The sequence below is a fragment of the Mus pahari genome, chromosome 19 (assembly GCF_900095145.1).
Source record: "Mus pahari chromosome 19, PAHARI_EIJ_v1.1, whole genome shotgun sequence".
Lineage (NCBI taxonomy): Eukaryota > Metazoa > Chordata > Mammalia > Rodentia > Muridae > Mus > Mus pahari.
In genome coordinates, this window is record NC_034608.1 from 14724378 (window position 1) to 14737235 (window position 12858).

General features: G+C 50.4%; 1 protein-coding gene across 2 annotated transcripts in view; it reads left to right on the plus strand.

Annotated features, from left to right (window-relative positions):
• Positions 1 to 6051: 6051 nt before the first annotated feature.
• The window catches only part of Gpr4 (G protein-coupled receptor 4), a 10941-nt gene continuing 4134 nt past the window's right edge, over positions 6052 to 12858 (plus strand). Inside the window, exon 1 of one of the 2 annotated variants that reach the window (XM_021219651.1) lies at positions 6052 to 6148. The gene's annotated coding sequence lies outside the window, so the exon portion shown is untranslated. Of the gene's footprint in view, positions 6149 to 10788; positions 11197 to 12858 lie in introns of those variants that run through there. The other variant, XM_029532314.1, reaches the window with a different exon arrangement.

The following is a 12858-nucleotide window of genomic DNA, read 5'->3' on the forward strand; positions in this document are numbered from 1 at the left end:
TTTTTGAAATAGGGTTTTTCTGTATAGCCCTGGCTGTCCCCGAACTCACTCTGTAGACCAGGCTGGCCTCAAACTCAGAAATCTGCCTGCATGTGCCTTCCAAGTCCTGGGATTAAAGATGTGCACAGCCATGTCTGGCAAGTAAATGTAGTTAAAAATAAGTTGGAGAGGGTTTGTGAGGCTGCTCTGTGACTAACGATGCCTTGCAGGGCAAGCCTGTTGGCTTGAGGACCCATGGAAAGGAGGAAGGATTGAATGAGTCTACATTGTTGTTCTCTAGCCTCCCTGCAGTGCACGTGCGCATGCGCGCGTACACACACACACACACACACACACACACACACACACACAAGAGAGGAAGCTTCCAAACTTCCAACCTACTGTCCTATCAATGTCTGGCCAGGATACAAATGTTCCTTCCACTACTCAAACAAGTAAACAAATTTTGTAAGCAGCATTCCTATGTGGTGCATGTGTGTGTATGTGTGTACGTGTGTGTGTGAGTGTGCAAGTGTGCATATGTGTGTTCATGTGTGTACGCCTATATATATATGAGTATGCATGTGCACATGTGTATGTGTGCAAGTGTGTACACAAGTGTGTATGTGTGTGTGCATGCCTATGTATGCCTGTGTGTATGTGCAAGTGTGTATACATGTGTGTGAGTTTGTATGTATGCATGCATATGTGTGGGTGTACATGTGTGTATACAGATGTGCGTTTAAGTGTGTGTGAATGTGTGTGCATGGTTTTCGGTACAGTGCAAACCAAGACAACCTCAACACTACCTCATGGAAAGGCAGACCTGCCTCAGAAGATGCTGAGAGACCAAAGTGGCATCATGGAGGACTCCCTGGAAGGGGCAACAGAAAGACCTTAACGCAGAAGGGTGAAGAAGGAGCCGTTCCAGGTGGAAGTTCTGACGTGTGTTGTCTCCTCCCAATAAAATCAAATAAAGCCTCTTGTGGCCCCAGCTATCTCCTGGCCCCTGTCACAGGCCTTGACACCTCTGGGTGGTGTTACCTGTTGGGGACAGATCTGTGTCTCTTTCACTGACTTTGGATCATGGGTGGGAAGGGCCAGGATTCCTGGTCACTTCCATGCTGTCTCCTAGCCGTCTCCTAGCCCAGTTCAGTGAGAGGCAGGAACTTGGGCACTGTTTATTGAGTGGCAGTTAGGGTCTGTTTGAATAGCTGAGTGTGTCTTATCCAAAGACCATTGACTTCCTCAAAGGGCCTGGGCAAAGGGTGCAGCCTGTAAAGTGCTTGCTGCACCAGTGACTGTCCTCTGAGACAAGTGACTGCCATCTTGGGGAATTCACCTGTGTTCCCTTGCAAAAGGAGCATCCCAGCTGGGCTTTTAAATTTTTAAATTTTAAAAAAAATTATGTATATTAGTATACTACCACTCTCTTCAGACACATCAGAAGAGGGCATTGGATCTCATTACAAATGGTTGTGAGTCACCATGTGGTTGCTGGAAATTGAACTCAGGACCTCTAGAAAAGCAGTCAATAATCTTATCTGCTGAGCCACCTCTCCATTCCACTGTGCTGGGCTTTAAAACTGTTTACACCCAGTTGGGACACAAGACCCCCCTCTGAGTATTCAGCCACTCCCTAGCCACTGTGTATGCAATGATGTCCAAGCTGCAAGTGGTTGCACAGAGGGGTGGGGAGGAGCTCCGTCTATGCATATATAAGCCGTCATCATTCCCTCTGGGTAAAGGCCTTTCTGGTGTAGCCTGTTGGGAGGAGCACTCATACCCCTGTCGGGGATCCCTCACCTGTGCTCCCTAGGGAAGACCCCCTCAGAGAAAACCCCCATTGCTTCCCCATGTGAACTTTAATAGCATGTGCCTCGTTTTGTCTTGGGCTCTTGGGAGGAGGGGTAGACTGTGCCTAGGTCGTCTTCCAGGAAGGAATTTAGCCACACCATACAAGCGTGAGGTCCTGAGTTCAGATCCCCTGCACCCATGTAAAGAGACGGGTAGAGTGTGCCAATCCCAGTGTGGCTGGGGGTAAACCTGAGCCTCCTCCTTCTGCCATCCGAGTTCTGGGATCACAGGTGTGCGCCAACATTCCAAGACATTGTCTAAGTTTGTTGTTGTTGTTGTTTTATTCTTTGAGACAAAGTCTCCCTTTATAGTCCTGGCTGCCCTGGAACTCACTATGTAGACCAGGCTGCCCTTGAGCTCACAGAATCCACCTGCTTTTGCCTCCTGAGTGCTTGGGTTAAATGGTGTGTGCTATTACACTCGTCTAGGCTTTTAAAGGCTTGTTTTCTGACATTCTTGGGTCAAGCCTTCTTTCCTGCTCCCCCTCTCCCCAGCCCCCCAATGGATTCCAACAATCCAAGTTCTGGGAAGCTGACCCAGACTGTAGATAGACAAATGCTTTCCTTGTTAGCTCTTAATGCTCTGCCATCCCCTTGTGGTCATCTTTGGATCTGCATGGAAAATTATCCCTTGAAAAGCCAGTTGGAAAAATTGCTGGTGATTCTCTATCCACCCCTGTCCCCTCAGTGTCCCCTGAGCTGGGTCGTGAGAAACTGCCTTGTGCATAGCCTCCACCCAACCAGAGTTCCTTGCCCCCTCCAGTCCAAGAGTAGGGGACGAGAAGGAGTTTTCGTTCCTCGGTCTGCGTTTGCACCCTGAAGGCTTTGTTGGTGATGGTTTTTAGCTGCAGGTCCTCTCCAGTGTCCCTCTGTCCTTCTGAAAACCGTCAGCCTTTGTAAGTGTTCCCGGTGATCCTCAGAGAGGAGCTGTGTTTTGCCCGCACGACTTGGAATACATTGAGGCAAACTTAGGGTTCGCTAGAGGAGAGGGCGATCCCACCCCCCCAAACCACTGCGAACTCTGACGTGCGTTGTTTCAGAACCAGGCCATGGCGGCTCACACTTGTAACTCAAACAATCTGGAATGGAGGTGGGAGGATCAGGAGTTCAAGGTCAACCTCAGCTGCTTGTGAAGTTCAAGGCCCTCCTGTGCTGGATAAAACCATGTCTCATCTCTTGGGATTTACATATAAGGTTGCCATGACACTTGCCTTGGCTCTGCCCTTTTAACTCTCTGATGTGCGATGTGCGTGTCCCTGTGTTGTGGTTAACCATCTCATTTCCTATGTCTATTAAGTTCCCTGAAAGAAGAGAATTCACTGGTTCAGAGAAGCGAGGTCACCTACCCAAGACCACACAGCGGCGCTACAACAGCTCCATTTTTCTTGTAAGTTGTTGGATTAGTATGAAGTTGTAGAATGGGTGAAAACTAATCTGTGATGGTAAAAGAAAGAATAGGGTACTGACAAGATGGCTGATGATGGTCATCAGTAGAGTGCTTGCCATCCAAGCCTGAGGACACGGGTGTAGGGCTGGAGAGATGGCTCAGCAGTTAAAAGCGCTGACTGCCCTTCCAAAGGACCCAGGTTACGTTCCCAGTACCCACATGGCCGCTCACAAGTATCAGTAGCTCCAGCTCCAGGAGACTCAACTCCCTCTTCTGGTTCCTACAGGTACTGCAGGTACAGAGTGCACAGACATACATGTGAACAAACATACATTTGTAAAAAGTGTGGCTTGTTGTAGTTGTTGAGCTGAGTTGGAGGGTAAAGCCATTTGCTGTCAAGCCTGACAACCTAAGTTTGTCCCTTAAGCCCACGTGAGGTGGAAGGAGAGAACCAGGTGCATGAGGCTCCACATGTGTGCCTCTCACCCCAGCTCTCTGCATGTCCCTACACAGAGTAATGATAAACAAGGATTTTTTTTAAAAAGACTTATTTATTTATTTTATGCATATGAGTACACTATAGCTATCTTCAGACACTCCAGAAGAGGCCATCAGATCCCATTACAGATGGTTGTGAGCCACCATGTGATTGCTGGGAATTGAACTCAGGACCAGTTAGTCAGTGCTCTTAACTGCTGAGCCGTCTCTCCAGCCCCCAAACAAGGATTTTAATTAGATGAATTGGCACACACATTTAATCCCAGCACTTGGAAGGCAGAAGCAGGCAGATTTCTGAGTTCACGGCCAGCCTGTTCTTAGAGTGAGTTCCAGGACAGCCAGGACTACATAGAGAAACTCAGGGCTACATAGAGAAACCCTGTCTTGAAAAACCAAAACCAAAACCAAATCAAAATAACAAAAAATCTAAGAGGAACTACCTAAAATGGCTTCTATGTGCATATACATACATGCACACACAAATCCTCACAGACATATGTATACATGTTCACACAAGGGCACCTGATGTTACTACACACACACACACACACACACACACACACACACACACACACACACAAAGAAAAGGTTGGGTATGGTGACCCAAGCACTAAGGAGACAGAATAAGGGGGCCTCTCTGAATCTCTGGTCAACCAGGTTAAGTAATACAATCTTGTCTGAGACAACAAACTCAGTACCGAGAGGTAGACTCAGTAACAGAGCGCTTTCTAGAATCCCCCAGGGAGGGGCTGGGGCGTGGCTCAGTGGTAGAGCCCCTGCCTAGAATCCCCCAGTGAGGGNCTGGGGNNTGGCTCAGTGGTAGAGCCCCTGCCTAGAATCCCCCAGTGAGGGGCTGGGGGTGTGGCTCAGTGGCGGAGCCCCTGCCTAGAATCCCCCAGTGAGGGGCTGNCCAGTGAGGGGCTGGGGGTGTGGCTCAGTGGCGGAGCCCCTGCCTAGAATCCCCCAGTGAGGGGCTGGGGGCGTGGCTCAGTGGCAGAGCCCCTGCCTAGAATCCCCCAGTGAGGGGCTGGGGGTGTGGCTCAGTGGTAGAGCNCCTGCCTAGAATCCCCCAGTGAGGGGCTGGGGGCGTGGCTCTTTCCCAGTGTGTGTAAGGCCATTGGTTCTATCTTCTCAGCCAAGATAAAATAACTATGTAAATTAGAATTGTAAACACCCTCACTGCTGTTGTTTTTGGAGGACTGTATTCCTGTTGGATCAGAAGTCCCTGCTTCTATAAATGACCTCTCAGGACTAATTTGTGCAGGAAGTGACCGACCGAGATAAAAAGAGGGCAATGCAGCTCTTTGGAACCTTTGCACACTTCCTGAAAACAATGGGAATTTCACTTCCAGGCAACAGACACACAAGAGTAATCAACCTGAACGCAAGAGGAGCAGGAGATAAACGTGAGGTGAACGCGGGAATGGCCCTCCCGTGAGATGAACGCGGGAATGGCCCTCCCGCTAGCGGGGAGGCCGATCATCAGGAAAGGAGAGAAACGCGCAGTCCTGGCAAAGTGAGGTGTTGAAGTGATCTATGGGTACACCAGGCCTTTAGAGGGCAGAGTAGGGTGCCCTGGACAGCCAGGTCGAAACGTTTTAAAGGCTATCCTCCTGCCCCAGCCTCTGAAGCGCTGAGAGAGTGCAGGCGTGCACATGTACCCCAGAATGATACTATATATATATTTGACATTATGCTCTCCGTGAAGTGACAAGAGACAGGCTGAGAAACGGACTGTGTCCGACTACTTTGACTGTGGAAGAAACAGAGGCAAGGCCTAAGCTCTGACCCCCAAGGCTCCTTCCACTTGAGGCTCTGATACCTGAGGCGGGTACTTAAGAGGCCGCCATTTAGCATGTTTATTTTTACATTTATCTATCTGGGATGTGTGGCACCGGACCATGTGGAGGTCAGAGGACAACTTGCACAGTCCCATTCTCTCCTTCCATCGTGTGGGTCCTGGGGATTGAGTTCAGCATCAGTAGCCACCGCCTGTCTGCTGAGACAGACCCCTTTGTTCTGGGTCCCTTAGAGGGATAGAGGGATACGGAGGTTATTAACAGAGAAGAAAGCGACAGGAAGAAAGGTCCCAAGCTAAGCTTCCCTTCCCAAAAGGCTTAAATTCGAAGTATGGAATTGGAGAGAGGGTAAGGAAAGAGTTAATGGATTGTACCCCTGAAGCAGCAGGTGAGATTTCCAGGCTTGAGTTCCTGAGGTGGGGGGAGGACGCGGTGGGGTGCAGGGGAGCGGCAGAGGTGGGGTTAATGGGGGCGGGCCTGCCTGGGGCGGGGCCTGGGTTCCGACTCCAGCCCCGGGCCAGGGGTTGTCGCTGCTCTCCTGCCCCGCGGGGGCGCCCGCCGGGTCCCCGCGCTGTGCAGAGTCAGGACCAAGTCAGAGACGCCGGTCGCCCAGCCCAGCCGCGGAGCAGGTGGGTGCTATCCCTCCGTTCCCATTCTACCCCTTCTCTGGTCCAAGACTCTGGGTGTCCGCTCCGCTGCCTCAGTGTCCCCGCAGCGTCCCCTCTCCGCCACTCGGCTCTGGAGAAGTCATCTTTTCTGCTTCTCCCTCCTGACCCTGGGGTCCCTAAGATCCCCTGCCTCTGGGTTCTCGTTCTCTCTCTCTCTCTCTCTCTCTCTCTCTCTCTCTCTCTCTCTCTCTCTCTCACAGACACTCACACACACACACACAGACACACACACACACACAGACACACACACACACAGACACACACACACAGACATACACGCGCGCGCGCGCGCGCGCGCGCGATCTCACCGCATACCATAAACTATCTTTGAACTCACTCTCATGCCCACATTGGCCTAACATTCACTGCAATCCTCCTGCCTCAGTTTCCTAGATTCTACTGGGATCACATGTATATGTCACCACACCCGACTCTCCACCCTCTGGCGTTTTATAGACAGATCTTGTCTGTACAGCTCAGGTTTACCTTAAACTGGCCATCCTCCTGCCTCAGCCCCTTAAATGTTGTAGGTGTTCTTCAGCAACAAACCCAGTGGGCTCTATTTCTTTATCTTTTGGGGTCCCCCACCTGCTCTTCCCATCTGCCTCTGGATCCCTCCTACCTCATCCCTGGCCTTCATTCCCGTTTGTGAGACCCCCTCCTTCTTTTCTTTGTACGTCCCTAACCAGTATCCATCTCAGCGTGTCCCCCCCCCCCCGCAACTCTCTGGTTCTCTGGCTCTTAGCGCCCCTGCCCCCATCACTCTCCCTAAGTCCTGAGACACCCTGGAACCTTTTCCTCCAGGTTGTGGGGCTGCTTAGGATTGGGGTAGGGGACAGTGGGATTGCAATCCAGAGCAAATGGACTCTGAGTGACACCATGACCCCAGTACCTACTTTGTAGCCACCCCATGGTTTCTGAGGTCATACCTACCCCACCCTCCTGTTTCAGGAATTCCTGGCTGGGGGTGGGGGTGGGAAGGAATGGACTTCCTTCCTCACTTCCTCCCTTCCAGGATTTTGGCTGGGTCTCTGTTAACCCCTTCCTGCTTTGTCTTACTCCCCTTCCCTGGAACTGAACTCCTGGGCAGCATTTCTCAACCATGCCAAGCCAAGCTCCAGAATTCCCAAAGCTTTGGTGGTGGTGGTTGACAGTGTGTGTGTCCCAAGCTGGATGCGTACTGGGGACACTAGTGTAAATGATAAGGAGCACCTTAGCGCTCCCCCTAGCCCCTCCGACTAGCTGCACCTCCTGAAATCTACCTAAAGGACTTCCCAGCATCTGTCTCTGAAGTTGAACTTGATCAACTTCGGGTTTTCCTAGGAATGGCTACTGAGCCAGACGGGCAAGGGCTCCCAACCGCAAACCACCTGGGAGCCCCGGAGGCTGGCATGCTGGTACCGGACTGTTATCCCAGCACTAGGAAGGTGAGAGGCAGGAGGGTTAGTCTCAAAAGACTCTTGTAGTGGCACAGGCCTGCAACTCAGGCTGAGGCAGGAGAATCTTTTTTTGTTTGTTTTAGTTTTTGTTTTTGAGACAGGGTTTCTCTGTATAGCCCTGGCTGTCCTGGAAGAGGCAGGAGAATCTTAGTCTGAGGCCAGCCTGGGCCAAAAATAATGAGACCCTGCCTTTCTGTCTTTGAATGATAGATAGGACCTGGGATGCAGAAACCCTTTCAGACAAGCACAGGGAACCAAGGCCCTTTTGATGTTCTGACCCTTCAAATCTGTGCAGATTCGTGCTGATATCTTGAAGGTTTATGCTACCCACAGCTGTGTGCTACAAAACACCTGTGGGACCACCCAGGTCACGTCCGTTCCATTTTACACGCAGGGAAACTGAGGTCTTAGAGTAGAAGTAAGTTATTGCTCGGGGGCTTAGGGCTCTTGCCCAACCGCAGCCCAGATCCAGAGACCCGGGCTTCCCTGACCATATCTGGAGACCTGAATTCTTGCACTACCACTATGTTAGATTGATTTGGGCAATGAGGTCCGCTAAGTGAGTAGGGAGCTGTGCCAGACTTGGGCATGAATGGCTGGAGGCCAGAAAGGAGGGTTTGCAGAGCGGAGCAGAAAAGATATTTCTGAGGGCTTGCTGGTGGAGAGGGAAAAGGACCAGAGGTGGCCTGGTCTGAGGGGTTGAGGGAGAGGAGTTTCAGAGAGAGAGAGAGAGAGAGAGAGAGAGAGAGAGAGAGAGAGAGAGAGAGAGACCAAGTGAATTAACTCCACCCTGTCTCCTGACCCTCCTCTCAAAGCCCACTGCTCCCCTGGGACAGGGCCTATAATTTGGTTTGTGTCTAGACAAATAATAACTCAGCTGGTGTGAACAGGGAGGGACGAGGCCAGACCGCTGAGCAAGGGGTCAGAAGCAGAGCCTGGGTTCCTAGGGTTCATCCCTTCTAAGGTGGGGAGAATATAATTTGGGGGGCCAGGTGATCAGCTATCCTGATCTCCCAACTCTGTGAACCTTCAGCACCTCAGAATGTTTTAAGTCAGAGCAGGAATGTGGGGGGAGAGGAAGTAGGGTTCACCTATTTACAAAACGTTCTCATTTCAGCAAAGAGCGAAAAGGGAAACGTGTATTCATTTGCTGGGAAAAGATAAAAATCACCCAGGGTTTAATAATAGATTATGAAAGTCATAGCGTGTGTTTTATTTTATTTTATTTTATTTTTTCTTTTTCTTTTTCTTTTTTTTTCTGAAATCATAGAGGGTTCTAACAATAGAACTTCAGAATCTTGGGCCGGGAGACGCCTGGAATATTGGAAACTGACAAGGGTGTGCGTGCTGGCAAAGGCGAGGATAATAATAACAGAAAGCAGAGAATCAAGGCTCTAGAGTGTTAGAACATTGGACCACAAACGGGGCTGGCCTTAGAATCTCAGGACTTGAGAACTGCCGGATCCTAGAATGTCAGCAGGGTAGCTCTAAGAATTTCACAGTCCTGCTGGGTGGTGTGGGTGTAGAGGCCAGAGGTGGGGGTGGGTGGGGGACAGAGAGGCTCCTTAATAGAAATGGGGAAACTGAGGCCCAGCCAGGTGGCCTGACTGCACCCCCTCGCCATTTCCGCTTGCTGCCAAGGCACCAGGTGGGCAGCGAGAAACACTGATCACATTTCAGCTCTAATGAGCAGACCGGAGCTGGCTGCTCCCAGAGCGAAACAGGGGGAGCTAGCCTTGTGGCTTCGGAAATGAGGGTGGTGAGTGGGCTAAGGGTTGCTGAGGATGGGGGTGTGGGCTCTATCATGGCTTTCTCCTGGCTTTTCAACCTCCATGTCTTTGAATTTTGTTGCATTGGGGGCTGGGGGAGGCGGGCTTCTGGGACTAGGTATTTTTCTGGCTTTAGTTGCTGTGGCCCGCTGGGGCTTGGGGTACAGGCTATCCTTTCCCATCCCCCCAAAAGTTGTGCCATACTTTATCTTTTCTTGCAGGCGTGTAAAATTTGTGCTTCTATGCACTTCCCAAAAGACTCACTAAGGGTTAAGATAACACTGACCCAGTCATGATGTGTGTGTGTGAGTGTGATGCATGTTATGCATGTGCTCACCTCTTCCCAGGGCCACTTTTGTGTGCTTCTTTTTTTAAGATGTATTTATATGAGTTCACTGGTAACTGTGTTCAGACATGCCAGGAGAACGCATTGGATGGTTGTGAGCCACCATGTGGTTGCTGGAATTGAACTCAGGACCTCTGGAAGAGCAGTCGGTGCTCTTAACCACTGAGCCATCTCTCTAGCCCTGTGTGTTTGTTCTTTAAAATCCCTATTAACCAGGTATGGTGACACACATCTTTATTCCTGGCACTCAGGAGGCAGAAGCAGGTGGATCTCAGAATTCAAGGCCAGCCTGATCTATAGGGTGAGTTCCAGGTCAGCCAGGACTACACAGAAACACTCTGTCTTGAAAAATACATAAATAATTCCTGATTTTTAACAGACTTTCAAAGGGGTTTGAAGCACCTAGGAAGACATTAGGACAGGAATGAAAGGACAGAAACACTCAGGGAAGGAGATCCTGTTCATCCCACATAGTGAGTAACAGCCTTTCCTCTCTGGTTGTTTTTTGGTTTTTTTTTTGTTTTGTTTTGTTTTGTTTTGTTTTGTTTTGTTTTCAATTTTATTTTTCGAGACAGGGTTTCTCTGTATAGCCCTGGCTGTCCTGGAACTCACTTTGTAGACCAGGCTGGCCTCGAACTCAGAAATCCGCCTGCTTCTGCCTCCCGAGTGCTGGACCTCAGGTTCCCTATATGGCCTGGGAAGAAATGGCTCCGTCCCCACACTATGTAAACCTGTATCCTGGGAATCTAAGAATCAGAGGTTCTATGATGGCTGGGGCTGGGTTGGGGGTGTTGTGGTGGTAGTCAAATGTCAGGTAGGGAAGAAGAAAGGTCAGTTTGATGTCCTGTCTGTCTGCCAGTGCCCCTCTGCCCCACGTCTAGCATTCTCATGACTCAGGTAGGCTGAGGACAGGGTGGATGCCAGACTCTGTTCCCTGAGAGGAAATTGGCAATGGGAAGTTCATTTCCGTTGGCTGCCAGGAATGTCTTCGCTGCCTGTGTACCTGTTCCAGTCTCTGCAGGGGCCGGGGACCGTGGAAGGGGGTTTCAGGGGACATCCAGCTCTCCCTCACGGGTTTTATGTGGGTGCTGAGGATCTGAAGGCAGGTGCTCCCTCACTGTGCACGGCAGCCACTTACAAGCTGAGTCCTGTCCTCAGCCCATTACACCCTTACTTTCTTTCTCTTTAAGCCTGAGACAGGGTCTCATTTATCCCAGGCTGACCTGTTGGGATCATGGGCCTGGGCCGATTCGACTCATTTATGAAGCACTGGGGATACAACCCAGGGCTCCGTGCTTGTTAGGCAAATACTTCATGAACTGAGCTATGTGTCTGGCACTCTTTTTAGCCTTCTGTTTCTTTTTTGTGGTAACGGAGATTGAACTCAGGACCTCGTGCCTGCTAGAGAAACACTCTCTGCTGAGCCACACCCCAGCGCCCACTGTTAATCTCTAGGTAAGCTGCGTCCCCGGGCCCAAACACTGAATATGTTACTGAAGAAGCCTCAGTTTACCAAAGATGTTCGTGTTTGATGTGATTAGGGTAGAGACAATACCCTTCTTTTGCAGAAGTTAGGCAGCTGAAAGAAAGGAGAAACGGGAAGATAAGAGATGGGGGCAGGCAGGAGACAGAGAGAGACAGAGAGAGACAGAGAGAGCAGAGAGCAGAGAGTGGGGTGGGCAAAGAGAAAACAGACACTAGGAGGAAGACTTGGTCTGGATGGGAGGTTTTGATTGATGGTAGACTGGGCTGGCTCTCATTGGTCTACCTAGGAGCAAGTCCCCCCTACTCCATCACCAAGGGATCCAGAAGTTTCCAGCTCTGGGGTGGGGTGGTAGGTGTCTAAAGACTCCCCACAGGGTGCTGGCCTTAGGGATCAGGGCAGGCCTGACCTTTCCAAGTCAATCAGGAAGCAGATGGGTCCTGCCCTTTAATCTCCTCACAGCTTGCAGCCTCTTCCCCCAGGCTCCCCGGGGCTTGTTGATGCCTGGGGTAGAGTCTGGGAGGAGGCAAGGGACAGCCAGTGGGAGAAGCACTGGGCGGGGTGTTCTGCCCTCTCCCAGCCTCTAGGCTTCTAGAATGACTTCTATACCTAGGCACTTGTTGAGCACCTACTATATCAAGGACTATCCCACACACGAGTAATAGAACAGCCCACATGACACTCAAGGTCCCTGTCCCCGAAGAAGTTCCAGACAGACAGAAGCCAACAGGTTACAAACACAGTGCTGTGATGGGATGGCTGTAGGAGTGGAAAAGGACACGGGAGAGGAGCTGAAGACACCACAGGCCAGTCAGGGAGAGAGTGTGGAGGAGTGAGTACTGAAGGAAGCTCACTGGATTGGAGAGTGATGGAAGGAGGAGTGGGCAACCAGCACAGGCTGGCTGGGGAGAGGCCTGCTGCCTGGTGACAGGACCAGGAGCTTCCATCTTCTGGAAAGTCTTTTTTTTTTTTTTTTTTTAAATAATGCAGAGAGAGAGCCTGGCGGTGGCACATGCCTTTAATCCCAGCACTTGGGAGGCAGAGGCAGGAGGATTTCTAAGTTCAAGGCCAGCCTGGTCTACAGAGTGAATTTCAGGACAGGTAGGGCTATACAGAGAAACCCTGTCCTGAAAAACCAAAATACATAAATAAAATAAATAAATAAATAAATAAATAAATAAATAAATAAAATAAAATAAATAATAATGCAGAGAGAACCTAGGGCCTTGCATATAGTAATCAAGGGCTCTACTACTGAGCCACGCCCCCAGCCCCTCACTGGGGGATTCTAGATAGGGGAACTCTTGGGAGCCTTTGGAAGTTCAAGAAGAAAAGAAGAAGAGCAGAGCAGATTCCCCTAGAAGGTCACCCTGATTGCTGTGTGTAGTTAATTGAGGGAGGCAGAGTGACAGGACAGATGCTGTCACAGCACCTGAGCAGTGATGGTAACATACAGCAAGAGGGATTAGAGACACAGGGTCTATCTGAAGATAAAGCAGGAAGGACTTTCCTTGGGAAGAAGAAAAACTTGAGTTTCTTTTGTTTGGTTGGTTTTTTCGAGACAGGGTTTCTCTGTGTAGCCCTGGCTGTCCTGGAACTCACTTTGTAGACCAGGCTGGCCTTGAACTCAGAAA